Raw genomic sequence first — 18197 nt, forward strand, 5'->3', positions numbered from 1 at the left:
CAAGTCTACCTGTATTATGCTAATGTTATGCTCGGCTGTATGTTCTAACTTTAGACTATAAAGACAGATGATGACCAAGTTAAATATTTGGATACCTGCATTGGGAATGTCCTCTGTTTTCTCCCTTTCTTCCTTTCCCTAGGAATTTGCCCAGGCAAACTCAGGAATGAGTGAACGGGCACCACAGCCTCCCTGGGCAGGTGACAGCTGACAGGGCCCGAGATACACACCTGCCCCAGGCTGGGCTCATTAGATCTGCTCCCCTGAGGATTTCAAATTGAGTTCAAAATCACCGGTTGACCGAGAGAACAGAAATCAGACAAACAGACAAACCTGGGGAGCTGGGGGCTAGGCTATCATTTCAATGTGGTCATTCAAAAGTCACTGGCGCTGAGCAAGCCAGAGAGATGGTTTGCAAAGAGAATAATCAACAACAACAACAATGCGTGCCGTTTATTGTGTGTTGGTTATGTGACAGGCATTCTCTAAGAGATCTACCTTTAAGGTAGATACTATCGCTTTCCTCCTTTTGTATGTGAAGAAACCAAGGCACAGAGAGATGATGGACAGTAGGCAGAGGGGTGGCCGCTTGACAGCAGAGAGAGAAGAGGGGAGTGGCTTCCGTAAGCCTCGGGGCTTTTCAGGTCCTACTGCGAGTGGCTTGTGGGGCCCCGTTTTATTTTCTGTCATTTGCTGGCCACCGAACTGGCTGAGCAACTCAGGTGCCCCAAGAGTTGAGTGTTTTAATGTATTCACCTCCTAGATGAGCTGTGTCAGTCTCTGGAAGCAAGACTCCCGGAGGAGACCAAACGAGAATTTCTGGGAAAGAAATAGAGACAGGAGCCTCAAAAAGAACTTCTAGTGGCAACAAAAATATCCTTGTAAGGTGTGAAAACTGGATTAAGAAACGCCCTTTGCTGAGATCCAACACTTAACTCTTCCTAGATTTAAGGATAGACGGGGTTGTGAAGAGATTTTTCTTTAAAAGATGTAATTTGTGTTTGGGACTGGTGAAATTATTGCAAACCTACTGAAAATTACTGAAAAACTGTAAAGGTGGGCCTTGGAGCTGGAGGATGTGCCCCCCCCCCCTTATTTGGATGTAAATAACAGCCTTACAAAACAGCTAGGTGGATACTCTTACCCAGAAGACTCAGAGAAAACTCAGTGGTCAAATACCCAGATGAAAAAAGAAGCATTCGGTTTATCATCTGGATGTTTTGTCTACATGGGGGAAAATCTGTGGATGTTTCCAAATATTTGCAAAAAAAAAATATTTGGGAACATCCAGATGTTTGGCTTTCTGCAGCTCAAACATCCAGATGTTAAACCAAATTTCCACCTTTCCCCACAGGATGTTCCAGCGTCATGTGGACCCAGCCATGGTTACCGTAATTCCAAACGGTGTAGTGTCATAGAAAGTCATTAGTGGGGGGAGGGGGGTAGTGGGGGAGGGGGGACACGGCACAGCGAAGTGTGAAGGTTAGAGATGATCGTAAACAATAAGAGTAGGAAAAAAAAGGAGGAGGGGATTACACCGCTGACCAATCAGGTTGAGTCATTACTAATATAAATCGTCGGCACTAGTGTTCTCTTGCGGAGGGTCTAATAATTAGGAATAATAAACGTAAGCTGGCGGCTCTTACTGATTAAAAGGAGGCCAGTAGCACTTGCAGTGTTTACAAAACTTGAAAGACTTGGAAAGGGACATCCTCTGCTTTGAAAGGAGTTGAAAATTCTAAACTTCACGGGAAGGGGTGAGCAGAGTTCAGTTTCCTCCTCTTATTTTATTGGGCTCAGTCTAATGTGACCCTGAAGTGTCTCCAATTACAACGTTCTTAAACTTGTGGGAATCAGCCTAATAAAAATACTGTAAAGAAATACAGCTCATCCCACAGCTGTGGGCTGGCTGTGTAGATTACCATGGTGCAGGAGTTAGGGTCGGCCTCCTGAAAGCAGATTCCATTTTCCACAGGGCAGTAACGTGAACTTGAATGGAGGCGTCAAACGAGAAGACAATGTTTTGATTCTGATTAAGATTCTAAAATCTGATTTTTAGCCAACTTGTTGTTGGCGAAGAACAGCAAAGCCATAAATAAAATAGCCACAGATGGGTCTGGATATCTGTTATGAACAACCATCAAGAAAATGCTTTTATTTTAATTGGTTGGTACTGAGCAAAAGGAGTGTTCAGCCAAAACCTTATTGCTGGTCCTGTTGTAATTATTTTTTTAACCAGTTCACCACTGCCTTCCAGGTCACTGTCAGGACCTCCTACAGAGGTGCCTGGTACAACATCTGCCCCTGATATGTGTTCGGCTTTGCATACCGTGCCTGAAATTATTCAAGAAATTGATGTCTTCTTTTTTCTTTTTTTTACTTGCAAAAGCATAGCTTGCTGGAAAGTAACCTAGATGTGGTCCGAGTTTCTTTTTTAAAGTTAACAGTCTTCACAGAAGCTGGGGTTGGGTTGAAGTCAGGAATAACATGGTCCGCTGTTGTTTGTAGGGTGGGAATGACTGAAGGCCAAGGCTGACTTTCCAAGGAATTATCCAGAGAATGGAGGAAGAAGAAGCAGACCTTAAAACTCTCAAGAAGGATTTTGTATTTTTAATTGATTTCCGGAGAATTAAACTCTGGCTTAATTTGAGAAAGTATCTCGAAAATTCTTCATACTAGAGCAAAAGTTACCCAAGTATAATCCAATTAAGACACACACACACACACACACACACACACACACACCAGTACTAGTGATAACATGCAAACATCGTTTGGTTTTGATAGAAACAGAAAACAAGCTTTTGGTTCTCAAAATGCTTTCCTGGGGCATAGGGAAGGAAATATAACCACTATACTAAGTGTATGGAACCAGGCGAGGAGATGGTCATGATTTCTTCCTCTGATAAGAATGATACTTTACACCATCACATGCCAACAAACTGGGAAAAAAAAATCCCTACAGTGGTATGTTGAGTGTTACAGGAGAATTGAAAACGATCAGTGTCAAACAGAGAGCCCATGGGCATCACTGAGAGTGCACATCATAGTGGGTAAGAGCAAACCAGAGACAGATGGCTTGAGTCAGAATCTGGGCTTTGTCTCTTCTGGCTGACTGACTTCATGCAAGATACATAAGCTCTTTCTGCCTCAGTTTCCTCATCTACAAAAGGGGGATGATAACAGTAGTCCTAGTGCCTGGGCTTGTCTCCAGGATTCAAGAAGGAGTATATGTGAAGCTCTTAGACGACCCCCTACTAGTCACGTAATCTTTGAAACCAAAGTACGTGAACCAAAGAGCATGGAATCAAAAGGTTCCTGAAGCTCTGAGATGGGAATGAGAACTGAAGAAGCCATATGATAAGATGCCGTGATCAGAAATAAAATGAGACATGTTTTGACACTTAATGACATCCTAAAAGATTGGGCGGCAGAAGATGTACATGTGTGTCTGCAGTAAATGTGGTGAGGAGGTGGGGGGGGGGGGGTTGGGCAAGGGAGATCAATCTCGAAGCTTTCAATTAGGATCCTGTGGGCGGGGAAGAAGACTGGAGCTCGCAGGGAAGGAACTGGCTGATATTATTATTATTTTTTTTTTTGATGCAGCATTCCAGAAAACATAATCAATGGCACCCGTCCAGTTCCCATTTAGTAACCAAAGAACTAGCTGCAGCTGTTTTTTATGCCTGGTGGTGCCAGTTTGATAGTGTATAATCATATTTGCATAAAGATAAAAAGGAAGGTGTTATAGAACACAGTTAAGCCTATGGTTTCACCATGAATTAAAGGTAATTTCAGACTAATTAGGTATAATTTGTTAAGGAATTCTTCCCAGCAATGATGACTCTGATTTTGTAATTACAGGACAATGCTTACTGTGGCTTTCAAGGCTGGAGAAAGCACACCCGAGGGGGTCGTGTCCCACACTAGGCAGATCTAATGGTGCCACAAAAGACAGGTGTTTTGTCAGATTTCAGCCACACACTTTCACACCTGCAACGCATTAAGTACAGCAGCAATGTTAATGAAGACCAGGTGCCTGTTCCCCAACTTAAATGAGAAACTGGCATGAGGTTTGCTGTTTGCTACCTGACGTCTTCCTCCGTGTCTCTGAACACCGGCCCTCCAGTTGACTAAAATGAACTGGGTGAGCAGGTTTCCGGGGGCGGCTTTGCCCTCGTCCTTTTTTTTTTTTTTTTTTTTTTTTTTGCAGTGGGAGGACACAGGGTAGTGAAATGTTGACTTTGCATCCCGGTAGGTACGGCGGTTATCCTCGCTGCCTGAGTCGCCTGTTGGTTCTCACCCTCCGAGAGTGGGGAAGACTCTTCCAGCCCCAAGTGTTTCTGGGTTTCTCTGCGGCTACCCCTTTTGTGCAGAGCTCAGCCTCCGGGAGTCCCGAAAAGAGCCTGAGCTGCACGATCGGCAAAATGGGTTTCTGGAAAGTGCTGTGTTATCAGCTGCTACCAGGGAAAGTCTGATTGCAGCTACTTGAGTCTTTTCAAACTTGAAGTTTTGCCATTCTGTCCGGAAATGAGTAATGGAGGCCTTGAGCAAGCTTTTTCATTTTAATAAAACACAAGGTTTTCATTGTGTGTGGCTGCATCGTTGTAATGCTCTCTGTTATGAAATACAAAATCTTTTTCTCCCTCCCTTAAAAAAAAAAAAAGAAAAAAAAAAAACAACAGCCTCAGCAGTGGAGTTTTTTTCCTTTCTCCTCCTTTCCTTTGTTTGACCACTTTGAGCTGCAGCTGTCTGCTCCCTGCAATTCCTAGCAGTTATGTGAAAAGTTAATATTGTAAAAAAAAAAAAAAAAAAAAACCAAAAACCCAAAACCACACGTCGGAATTGAAAGAGGGTGAAAGAATGGGCAGGTCTAGGTTCTCAGCAGCAGGAGTATAATTATCAGACTCATTACCAGTGACTTCTGGCACACGAGAGCCCCCTAAACAAAACAGCCTCTTTACCCTGGGAGATGGAAGGATGGACAAATATCAAAATGTTTGATGCTGTCTTTAAACTCCCAGCCCTAATTAAGTTAGAAAAGAATGGAATCCTAGACTTCTAGAATAGCAGATGTAAATCTTGGAGAGGGAAGGAGCCTTTGAGGCTAGAGTTCTTTAACTCTTAAATTCCTGAAGTCAGCGCATTGGCACCCAGTGCCTAGCCTTCAGAAACCGACTATTGCAGTGACCTACAAGTAACACAGATCTGAATCATTCATTCCATGTGATTTAGCAGTGGTTTTCGAGGAACTTTCAAGGGGACCTTGAAGGAGTTTTTCAAGAAGCGCCCCAGAGTGTATCAATATGGGTAAGTGGGGAGGTCTTTTTTTTTTTTTAATTGAAATGTGGTTGACCTACATCGTTATATTAGTTTCAGGTATACGGCCTATGATTAGATAATTCTATACATTATACATTGCTCAAGATGAAAAGTATAGTCACCATCTGTCATAATACAATGTTATTACAGTATTATTGACTATATTCCCTACGCTGTTCTTTTCGTCCCCATGACTTATTTGCAGTTTGTATCTCTTAATCCCCTTTACCTACTCTGACTGTCGTCCAACCCCTCCCCTCTGGTAACCACCAATCTGTTCTCCATATTTGAATCTGTGTTTCTTTGTTCATTTGGGGAGGTCTTTCCAGAAAGGTATGCTCTGGTTTTCCATTCTCCACATTCCCCCAGCCACAGTGAAAGCAATTTTATTTTTCAGTTTATTTGTAAGATTTGGTGGCTTTAGGTTCACAGCAAAATTGAGGGGAAGGTACAGAAATTTCCTGTGTACTCCGCCCCCACACAGAGCCTCCCCCATGATGCACATCCCCACCAGAGTGGTACATTTGTTGCAATTGATGAACTGCATTGACTCACCGTAATCCCGTCAAGTCTGTAGTTGTCATAATGGTTCACTCTTGACGTTGTACATTCTACGGCTTTAGACAAATATGTAATGACCTGTATCCACCATTATAGGATATAGAGTAGTTTCTTGGTCTTAAAATCCCATGCTCTACCTACTCCTCCCCATCTCCCTTGACCCCTGGAAACCCCTGATCTTTCTACTGTATTCATAGTTTATTGTTTTCCACAATGTCCTATAGTTGGGATCATACATTATGTCGCCTTTTCAGATGAGCTTCTTTCGCGTAGTAATATGAGTTTAAGGGCCTTCCATGTCTTTTCATGAGTTGATGGCTCATTTCTTTTTGGCATTGAAGAACATTCCACTGTCTGGATATACCACAGCTTAGCCACTCACCTAATGAAGGACATCTTGGGTTGCTTCCAAGTTTTGGCAATTATACATAAAACTGCTGTAAGCATCAGTGTGCCGGTTTTTGTGTGGACATAAGCTTTCAACCCCTTTGGATAAATACCAAGGAACACGATTGCTGGCTTGTATGGCTTAGTTTTGGAATAAACTTCCAAGCTGTCTCCCAAGGTGTTTTTCCCACCAGCTTTTGATTTTGTCTGTTTACTTCCTGTTCTTGTCTTACTGTGTTAGCTAGGACTTTGAGTACAACGTTTAAAAGGAGTGGTGAGGGAACATTTTTGTCTTTTAATAAATTTTTTACGTTTATTTAGTTATTTTGAGAGAGAGAGACCGAGTGCACTAGTGGGGGGCGCGGCAGAGAGAGAATCCCAAGCAGAGATCGATGAGGGGCTCGATGAGATCATGACCTGAGCTGAATCCAAGAGCCAGATACTTAACCGGCTGAGCCACCCAGGCACCCCATTTCCTTGTTCTTTTCCATTTATTAATTTGGTGTGCATCAAAGACTTAATAGGAAGAATGGTTGTAACTGCCAAAGAATTGTCTGAAACCCTATCTTATCGCTGAAAACCCTTGGGTGTCTACTAAGTACTCAAGTATTCAAGCAAATCCAAATGCTTCTTGTGGACAATGTTGGCTGTGTGTGCAAATTCTCATGGAGGCCACCTCTGTGCAAGGGTGATGAGGTCGTCTCATACAGCATGAAATCCCGTTACGTTTTGGTGTTTCTGGAAAATCTAGTGACTAAAGCAAATGAGTTTCTGCAATTAATGTTACTGAGGGTTTAGATTACAGGCACTTGCCAGAGAGCTCAATTTCACATCAACTCTTCTCCAGTCTTCTCAAAAGTCTCAAACTGTTATTTGAGGGATTGTCTCAGGCCTCACTACTCAATGTATGGTCTGTGGGCCAGTGGCAGGGACCTGACTTGGGAGCTTGTCAGAAATGTTGAGTCTTAGGCCCCAGCCCCGGCTTCCTAAATCAGGATCTTCATTTTTCGCAAGTGCATTTGTTGAGTTAATCTATCAATCATTTGCCAATTAAATTTTGACCAGCATTGGTCTAAGAGACACTGTAACCATGTATTAATCCAGATCAGAAATTTTACCTTGGAATCCTGTTAATCTATAAATCTGCCTCAAGTTTTTATATTTTCTGCAACTGAAGGAAAAATGGAATCTGTGAAGGGCGCATGTGTTCACGCTTGTAACCCTAGGTCCACTTTTTGGCCAAAAGGGTTCATAAATTTTCAGCTTTTAAAAATGTTGCAAACTTGGGGCGCCTGGGTGGCTCAGTTGGTTGAGCGTCCGACTTCGGCTCAGGTCATGATCTCGCGGTCTGTGAGTTCGAGCCCCGCGTCGGGCTCTGTGCTGACAGCTTAGAGCCTGGAGCCTGCTTCTGATTCTGTGTCCCCCTCTCTCTCTCTCTGCCCCTCCCCCGCTCGTGCTCTGTCTCTCTCTCTCTCTCTCTCTCTCTGTCAAAAATAAATAAACATTAAAAAATACAAATACAAATAAAATATAATAAAATAAAAATGTTGCAAACTCGCTTGGTACATATCTTTTGCCAAACAGGCCAATCAATTTAACAAACACTTGTGGAATGTCCACTTTGTGGCAATGTGGAATTGTAATTAAGGAAAGTTTTAAGTTAATCTGTTTGGGTTCCAATTCCAGCTCTACACCCAAAGCTACATGACCTTTGATCAATTTAGAATTGGCCTTTGAGAAGTTTTAATTCTTCCCATGCCTAGATATTTTTCAAATATTAAAGCAGGGTACTAGTGACCCCTAACCCATAGGGCTTTATGAAGATTATTCTAGTGAATACATATGAGTTCTTAAAACCGTTTCTAGCACATAGTAAGTACTCAATAATAAATAGTGACTATTACTATGTACCTGACACTTTTCTAGGCTCTGGGAAAATGGTTAAGACACACACCATCCCAGCCCTAATAGGTCCTTTATCTTACCAGGAGAAAATAGACATTCCATTATTAAAAAAAATTTTTTTTTAATGTTTGTTTATTTTTGAGACAGAGACAGAGTGTGAGCAGGGAAGGGGCAGAGAGAGAGGGAGACACAGAATCTGAAGCAGGCTCCAGGCTCTGAGTTGTCAGCACAGAACCCGACGGGCGGGCTCGAACTCACAAGCCGTGAAATCATGACCTGAGCTGAAGTTGGACGCCTAAAAGACTGAGCCACGCAGGCGTCCCATAGACCCTCCATTATTAATTTTATAATTACTTATTTTCAGTTGGGATACATGCTGTGAATAGAGAAGTACAGGTGTCTTTGGAAGGATCTGACCAGGGCTGGGAGGTCAGGAAGGCTTTCTTGGAGAAGTGAGTTGAGGTAAAAGGGAATAGAGAAATGGAGAGAGATCCGGGTCCACAGCGGGTCGTCTTGGGCAGGTCTGGCATCCAGATCCAGCCCGGCAGGTATTGGGCAGAGGCCGGAAGACAAAGCTGATGTGGTAGATGGAGCCTGGATCTTGCAGTGCCTCGAGAAGGGTTTTGGTCTGTAGTCTAAGAACAATGATGTGTCTGAAAAGGATTTTAATCAAGTGTGTGAGGATTGGGTTTTAAGTTTTACTGTAGGACTCCAACAGGCATGTAGAAAAATGGGTTGAAAGGGAAATAAGAATGAATGTTGAGAGACCAGTTAGGAAGCATTCACAGTAGGACACGAAAGAATTGATTGCAACTCTCTGGAAGATGCTGGCAGCAAAAGAATAAAGTGAAATGGATGAACTGGAGAAACATTAGGTGTAGTTAGGAGGGCTTGGTGGTTAATGGATTCCTGATTGTGCTTTTTTCTTTTTCCCTACAAGATGAAAGAGAAATTCAAAAGTGACTTTATTTCCAGATTTTTCCTTCAGTCTATAGACACAGACCCATCTACTGTCACAAGCTTTCTTTTGCCTTACGTACGACCCCATAGGTACTCTCACAGATCCATATACAATTCATATTGTGGGTACTTTCCCCTCGTAAGACGACTCCTGTTTATTTTAGAAAGAAATTCATTTGTGCTTCTAAGACAAAGGTGCTATTCTTCTCTGTTGACAGTTTTAAAAAGCTTTTGAAGTTCTTTGAGGTGTCTGGGGTGGGGCTGGATAAATTTTTGCTTTCCTTAGTCAGAAGCAATACAACCTACAGTATATTTTGACGGCTGTGATATACAAACTTCCTCCCCCCTCCCCCCATTAAACTCTAAGCAGGTGGTGATGAAAATAACTAACACCATGTGTGTAAAATCTTCGCTCTTGTTTTCCTTTGGGGATGCAGCCAGTGAAGAGCGCAGGTATCTAGAATCCCTAGTTTCATGCTTTCTACAAAAGTTTTGGTATGTTTAATCTTAATTCAGGCCTTTCTCTTCTCTATCTCATTCTGGAGGGGATGGCATGATAACAATGGTTATTCCCCACCCCTCCCAAGAAAACACCTATAGTTACAATTAGAGAGGGACTCAAATTTATCAAGTAGGTTGTAATATTAAGGGTAACAAAAATGGTAATGGGGTTGCTTGGGTGGCTCAGTTGATTTAGGGCTCAGGTCATGATCTCATGGTTTGTGGGTTCGAGCCCCGCATTGGGCTCTGTGCTGACAGTTCAGAGCCTGGAGCCTGCTTTGGATTCTCTGTCTCCCTCTCTCTCTGCCCCTCCCCGGCTTGTGTTCATGCTCTCTCTCTCCCTCTCAGAAATAATAAATGAATAAACTTAAAAAAATAACAAAAGAGTAATTATAAATGATTGTTAGAGCGGCTATCATTTATTGACCACCCACTGGGTACTTGCAACCACTTTCTGAGTAGTAGTATTCCAAGTTTCCTAAGCAACCAAGGCAATATATTGTTCATGTCAGTCCGGTTGCAAAGCAGAACCTACTCCTTGCCTTTGCCGGTCTCTCCCTGGCTCTGTTCCACCATATCCCCCAGAACTCCATGTTTCATGTGGTCCTACTCCATTCTTAAGTACTGTGGTCTGTCTCCCATTCAGTCTTCTCTAGACCACTTTCTTCTGCCTTTCGCCTCATTTCCTTGGACCCTTCCCCTTATGGTGATGGACAAGACATAGAGAAAGGAATGAGGTGATGGGTGCTTTGGCTTAGGCACTGTCTGGGAATACAGCGAAGGAACCCGGTGGGGTGCCTCCAACAGGCAGCCATCCCAGCGTCTTGGGAAGCACAGGGGGGCAACAGTGCTTTTCAGACCCCATTCGATGAAGCCCGGAGGGTGCCACCAACTGGTCAATATACAGGGTTGCCCATGGCTCAACAATCCGTTGTTGTTCATGATGGTGGTGGTGGTGGTTTTGTTTTTCTTAAGTAAATGAGGTGTAGGCCTCAGGCTCCTGGCCCTCTCCCAGACCAGGGTTGCACACCCTTGAAGTCTGAGCTGAATTCTGCCATCTCTCCAGTAACACTTAATTGTTTTTAATTATCCCTCCACCGAAGCTGAACCATCCCTCACCCAGGTCACAGCACAGATCATGCCTCATAAGTTTTACGAGCCACCTTGTGTATCTCATGCATGTGCACAGCCACCTTTCCTGACAGTGAGCAATCCATCAGGCAGATACCTCTGCTCCTGACAGGGTCTGGATGCTCAGAGCAGAGACAGGCTGTGTCTGCGTGTTGACTACCACAGTACCAGGAAGCCAGGCGGTGGGCTGTAGACGCAAATTTCAAATCTCAAGATCGCACATTTTTAAAAACATTTATTTATTTTTGGAAGAGCGCAAGCAGGGGACGGGCAAAGAGAGGGGGACAGAGGATCCAAAGCGGGCTCTGTGCTGGCAGTCTGAGAGCAGCAAACCTAAGGTGGGGCTCGAACTCATGAACCGTGAGATCATGACCTGAGTTGAAGTCAGACGCTTAAAGGACTGAGCCACCCAGGTGCCCCAAGACTGCACATTAATTGAACTTTGAAACAGTCTTTTATTTCCACCCATGAAGGTCATCAGGCTTGACAAAACTCAAGGGGTTATTTGGGATTCCCTAAGTCTGATTATTCCTCTGCCAAGCTAAGAGTTCATATTGTGAATTTCCAGTGAGATCTCAGGCACCAGGCCTGAGTCCTTATTTGGACTCTGAAAATACTTTCAGAATAAATGAAAAGTCCAGTATTTATAGGTGGGTTGTGTAGTGAGGGTCCTTACGTGTAAGTGGACCTAACAGAAACCTATACAATCCAAAAATGTATTTCCCCGTGACCTTGCTCAGTATCTAAGGCATGTTCATTCATTTATCTGTTCATGTATTCATTCATTCATTCATTCATTCTTCCGTGTTAAGGAGAAAGCTTAGAAAAGAGAGGTACAGGGTTACCAGTCACAGGGGCTAAATGGCTGAATTCTGAGAATTTTTACTTTTCTACTTTTCTCCTCTGGATTGATTGTGAAGGTATCCAGGAATATGCCTATTATCTGGGAAGGATGCTAGGTAAAGAAAACTGATGGATATATCTTGCCTCAGATAAATTGATGAGATTAGCTGGTTGGCTCAAGTAAGCCCAGATAGGGAGAGTGCTTTCCAAAGTGGGGTAGAGCATCATAGATGTTAAGCATGATGACTTTTGGGAGTTCTGCGTGTTTTTTTTTTTTTTTTTTACTGTTATATTCTAGCATTTCATATTCTCTTCTATTGCTTGCAAGCGATACTGGCTTCCGTTTAGTAGTGACAAAGAGTTTCCATTAAAAACCGCATGCTTTTAAGTTGAAGCTGGTCAAAGAAAAACGTTCAGAAAACCATGGCATCAGTGGTAACTGGAGATATTGGAAGTCATGAAGGATGGTACATAAATTAATTGAATTTTAGGGAACATTGGAGTGGAAGATGGGGACCTTTGACTACGGGCTAGTACCGAGGAAGCGCCGGGGAGCTGGAGGTGGTAAGGCACCCCCGTGGAGGGTGTGGGGTGGGAAGGAAGAGCTTCAGAAGGGGATCTCCACCCGCCAGCACCGGGCTGTGTAAGGTCGTCCATAAGAGCCTATGGCGCGTGAGCACGTTCCCCTGTTGTGGAGAAGCAGTGATTTCAGAGGGGGGCGGGGTGGGTGGTGAACCCTGGCATGAGGAAATTCCCACTGTTCTAGACACCCAGCTTCCCAGGGAATCTATCCGCCCCGCCCTGGCAGCGCAGAGCGCTAGGAGCCTTCTAGCTGGCTCTTTTCCCCACTTCGTGCTGCCTTGTACCCTCGGGTCCCCTCTTTCATTTCCACCACAGGTAGCAATCCCTCAAGGCCTTGAGGACTTCAGGTGATGCGATTTGGACACCAGAATTGCTCTTTGTCTCCACGCAGAGTTGGCATTTGGCCCGTTGGCACATCCAGAGGCCGGGTGAGCTGTGGCCGGGCCTGAGAAGATGGGAGTGAGCTGGACCTTACACAGGAAGTCCTATCCTCAGATCCTCCTCCTCTGCCTCCCACACTAGCTCCTGGGGGTTTCTGTAAAGAAATATTCGCCCGAATCTTTTTTACAGCACGTGTAGTTTTCCTGTTTTATATTGAGAAAGAAAACCGTTTTGACACTTAAAAGACCCATTCAGGGAGACTTAAAAATGTGTGTATTAGGGGCGCCTCTGGGTGGCTCAGTCAGTTAAGCCTCTGACTTCAGCTCAGGTCATGATCTCAGGGTCTGTGGGTTCGAGCCCCGCATCGGGCTTTGGGCTGACAGCTCGGAGCCTGGAGCCCGCTTTGGATTCTGGGTCTCCTTCTCTCTCTGCCCCTCCCCTGCTCGTGTTCTGTCTGTCTGTCTGTCTGTCTCTCTCAAAAATAAATAGACGTTAAAAAAACTTTTAAGAAATGCACATACTGTTTTGAGCAGTTTGAAAAGCAGATGCAGTGAATGCAGTTTTGTTTCTTGCAAGCAGTGCATGGTCACACCTGCAGGGCCGGTGCTGGGCCTTAGCTTCACCTGCTGCTGGTGAGGGGCTCACCCAGGCTCCCCTTCAGGCCCACAGGCTGGTGAGGCTATGGAGTGGCTGTCGCTAGCGGCTGCCCACACTGGCACTGGCCCCCGGAGGGCTTATCCACATTCACTGTTACGTTGCAGGTGGAAGGCGAATCCAGCCATCTCGAACCAGGTTACTCTTAGCCAATAATCTCTGCCTCTGGCTGCTGGATGGGTCTTGGGGCAGGAGTGAGACCGGGGGACTGGGGCAGATTTCAGCTTGGTTTGGGCCTCTGGGCCCTGTCCTGTGATTCCAATCCCTTGACAGCATTGAGGGAACGCTCAAATGGGCCTGTCCCAGCAGGCCATGGGCCAGGCCACCAACCCTTGTATCCAATTACTGTACAGTTGTGCTCCTGGACCTAAACTCTTCTGCATTATAACTACATTTAAAGAAAACAAAATGGTTTGGATGTTTTCTGATATGTCAGTCAGATGACCCTGCGATGGTCTGTGAATCTTGAGAGAGAGGTACCACTGAGCCCCGATATCTCTGCTGCCTGCCCCACTGTTGAGGGATGCCCATGGCCTGCACGGGACACAGGCAAACCTATGAGCTCAGTGCTGGTGTGGCGAAGGGGTTGCCAGGCAGGCCTCACCATCTCTTTCCAGAGCCTCACCTGAGTGGTGGTTGTAAAGTCATAGGACCCCTTTGGGTAAGTAGAATTATTTGAGGAAAAAAAAAAAGTTCCGATTCAAGATGGCAAGATAAGAAGATCCTGAACTCGTCTCCTCCCACAGACACACTGAGTCTACTGCTGCATATAGAACAATTTCTCTAAAAAAAAAAAAACAAAAAAAACCCCTGAAAACTGACCACTACATATCTAGCAAAACTACATCGAAGTAGGGAGGGAGGCTGGGACACAATCTTCTCCTTTGCCAGCACAATGACCCACAGCTAGAAGGCAATTTCAAACCTGGAGCTTCTCCCTGGGGAACGAAGTGTTCAAATCTCACATTGAGAGCCTTCACTTTTAGGACCTGACAGATGAGCCCTACAGCATTTAACTTTGTCCCAAGACACTCAAGATGGTAGTTGATCTGAGAAATGCCCTTTTAGGGGCTCAGGTGAGCTGACCCACCTGCCCCAGAACCCATGGCCAGACCAAAGTGAAAGAGGCACCCCTGCTTATATTAAAGCATCAGCCTGAGGGGCAGTCATCTAATTTAGCGCACACAAGCAGGAACCTGGTGGGATATTCTTTGGCGGCAGAGACTGGTGGGTGCCATATTTGTGCTCTCCTTTTGCTGTGTTCCAGAGCACCAGTATCTCCCAGAACCTTTACATATGTCTGGTGCCCAATTTTGTGGCTGCTTCCTGAAGACCCCTTTTGATTGCCTGGCTCTAGAAGCCAGGGGAACTTGCATCCCTGGTCACATGGGACTATAATCAGTGTCCTCTAGAAAGGACCTCCTATCTCTGTCTGAAACCTTAATTTTTTTGACTGCTTCCAGGGGATACCTATATATTGCCTGAATTTGGAATGAACTCCACAGGACTATAACCAAGAGAGAAAGACTTCTTAAAGAGCTACCACCCCCAGGGTACAGAAAAAAGCAAAAGACCCAAGAGCTTGGCCTTCTGTGAAGGAGGCCTCTGAGCTAACCATCACGATGGTGGCCTGAGGGGTAGACTTCTAATTAAGCATTGAGAAGCTGACTGTAATGTTTTCCAGACGCCTTGGAGGGTGGGCTATTTTCATACTCATCTTCTGCCATGTTCCAGAGCACCAGTGTCTCCCGGAGGGGGACTTTACATGCATCCGACGCCCAGTTTTTACAGCTGGTGATGCCCAGGTGCATGCAACTTGACGACCTGGCTCTGGTGGCCAAGGGGCTTGCATTTCTGGGGCCCGTGGGACTTTAGTAATTGGTGAGATAGCTCTCCACAGACTACCACTCTCCAGGTACTGTACAGGTAGTAGTAGACTGAGGCACACCCCAGTCTTTCTGTGAAGGAAGCCACTTTACTTGCTTCCTTGGACTGAGGGGCCGGCTTCAGGTTTGGCACACATTTAGTGGTCTATAGAGCTGTTCTCAAAGAATGTAGGCTATCAGTGTCATCTTGGTCCGCCCCTATTTTGCTCCAGCTGCTACAGAAAGGGGCTTATGCACTTGTCTGGAACCATGAGTTTTGTGGTTGCCACTAAGGAGGTGCCTCCAGATGACCTGGCTCTGGTGGCCATTGGAGCTTATGCTTATAGCCCCAGCATATATTTGCATGTTTTCAAAAACTGCTGCCTGAGGCACCTTGGGTGGCTCAGTCGGTTAAGCGTCTGACTGGCTCAGGTCATGATCTCACGGTCCATGAGTTCGAGCCCCGCGTCAGGCTCTGTGCTGACAGCTCAGAGCCTGGAGTCTGCTTCGGGTTCTGTGTCTCCCTCTCTCTCTGCCCCTCTCCATTCCCTCTCCCTTTCACTTCCTCTCTCAAAAATAAAGAAAACATTAACAAAAATAAAAAAAAAAAAACCCAAAACTGCTGCCTCAGAGTCTGGCCTCCAGCCTGAATCTAGGTGCTGAGATTCTCCCCTTTGGGACACTGACAGGCCAATTTGAAATGGCCTGTAACAACAGTTACAACTGTTGAAAGTTGTAACCACAAAGCAACCTACAGTAAATGCACAAAAGGTAAAGAAATATAAGCATACTACTGAAGAAAGTAATCAAATCACAAAGGAAGAAAGCAAAGAGAAGGAACTGAGAAGAAGTATAAAAGGAGCTAGAAAACAAGATGGTAATAAGCACCAATCTATCACTTGCTTTAAGTGGAATATATTCTCTAATCAAAAGAAAGAGCGACTGACTGGTTATGTTGGCTATGAGAGATATATTTTACATATAAGGGCCCACACACAAAAAGTGAGGGGATGAAACAATATTTCATGCAAATAAAAACCAAAAGAAAGCTGAAGTAGCTATACTCATATCAGACAATATGAGACAAAGTCATTGCATAATGATAAAGGGTTCAGCTCAACAAGGGGATAGAACATTTGTAAGTATTCAAATATTTATAACATATGCACCTAACATGAAAGCACCTAAATATATGAAGCTAATATTAACGGATTTAAAGGGAGAAACGAACAGCAATACTAGAATTTTAGGGAACTTTGATACCTCAGTTACATTAATGGATAAATCAGTCAGAAAATCATTGAAGGAAACATTGACCTTCAGTGATATGTTAGACCAGATGGACTTAACAGACATTTACAGAAAATTCCACCCAAAAGCAACAGAATACATATTCTTAAGTGCACGTGGAACATTTTACAAGAAAGATGATATGTGAGGCCATAAAGCAATTTTTTAAGTTTATTTATTTTGAGAGAGACAGAGGACAGTGTGAGCAGGGGAGGGCCAGAGAGAGGGTGGGGGGGAGATACAATCCCAAGCAGGCTCCACACTGCAGTGCAGAGTCTCATGTGGGGCTCAAACTCATGAAACTGTGAGACCATGACCTGATCTGAAACCAAGAGTTGGACAGCCACCCAGGTGCATCCATAAAACAATTCTTAGCAAACTTAAGAGAAATTCTATCAAGCAGCTTTTCCAACTACAATGGTATGACACTAGAAATTACACAAAGAAGATTGGGAAATTCACAAATATGTGGACATTAAACAACATGGTATTGAATAGCCAATAGGTCAAAGACGACATTGAAAGCAAAATGAAAATACCTTGAAAAAAAAAAAGGAAATGTAACATACCAAAATTTATGGGATGCAGCATGGGCAATTCTAAATGGGAAGTTCATAGTGATAAATGCCCACCTCAAATAACCTAACTTTATGTCTCAAGGAACTAGAAAAAGAGCAAACAAAGCCTGAAGTTAGTAGAAGGAAGGAAATAACAAAGATTAGAGCAGAAGTAAATGGAATATAGATGGAAAAGGTAAAGAATCTAAGACCTGTTTTCTTGAAAAGATAATATGGGTAAAACTTTAGTTCGATTCACCAAAAAGAGGATTCAAATAAATCTGAAGTGAAAGAGAAGACATTACAACTGACATCACAGAAATACAAGGAATCATAAGAGACCATTATGAACAATTATGTGCAACAAATTGGACAACCTAGGAGAAATGGATAAGCTTCTAGACACATGTGACCTATCAAGACTGAATCATAATGAAATAGAAAATATGAACAGACCAATTACTAGCAAGGAAATTCAATAACTAATCCAAAACCTCCTAACAAAAGTATGGGAACAGCTTCACTGGTGAATTCTACTAAACATTCAAAGAGGAATTAATACTAACCCTCAAATTCTTCCAAAAAATAAAAGGCAAAACTCTTAAAGCACATTTAACGATGCCAGCATTACTCATTACTCTGATACCAAAACCAGATAAGGATATGACCAAAACAAAACAATAAAAAAAAAACCTAGGTCAGTATCCCTGATGAATATAGATGCAAAAAAGTCCTCAACAAAATATCAGTAAACTGAATTCAATATTACATTAAAAAGACCATTCACCACCATCAACTGGGATTTTCTCTGGTGATGTCAGGATGATTCAGCATCTGCAAATCAGTCAATGTGGTATACCACATCAACAAAGCAAAAGTTAAAAAAATAATTTGATCTCAATAGATGCAGAAGAAGCATTTGACCAAATTCAACAACCATTCATGATAAAAACTCTCAAAAAAGCAGGTACAGAGAGAATGTGTTTCAACATGATAAAGGCCGTATAGGACAAGCCCACAGCTAACATATTCAACAGTGAAAAGCTGAAAGTATTTCCTCTAAGGTAAAGAGCAAGGCAAGGATGTAAACACTTGTAAATTTTATTCATATTGTTACTGGAAATTCAGAGCAATTAGGCAAGAAAAAAAACCATGTAAATTGAAAAGTAGTAAAACTCTCAATATTTTCAGCTGATGTACATAGAAAACCCTAAAGACCCTATCAAAAAGTTGTTAGAAGTAACAAAGTTCCAGTATG

The sequence above is a fragment of the Neofelis nebulosa genome, chromosome 12 (genome assembly GCF_028018385.1).
Source record: "Neofelis nebulosa isolate mNeoNeb1 chromosome 12, mNeoNeb1.pri, whole genome shotgun sequence".
NCBI classification, from domain to species: domain Eukaryota; kingdom Metazoa; phylum Chordata; class Mammalia; order Carnivora; family Felidae; genus Neofelis; species Neofelis nebulosa.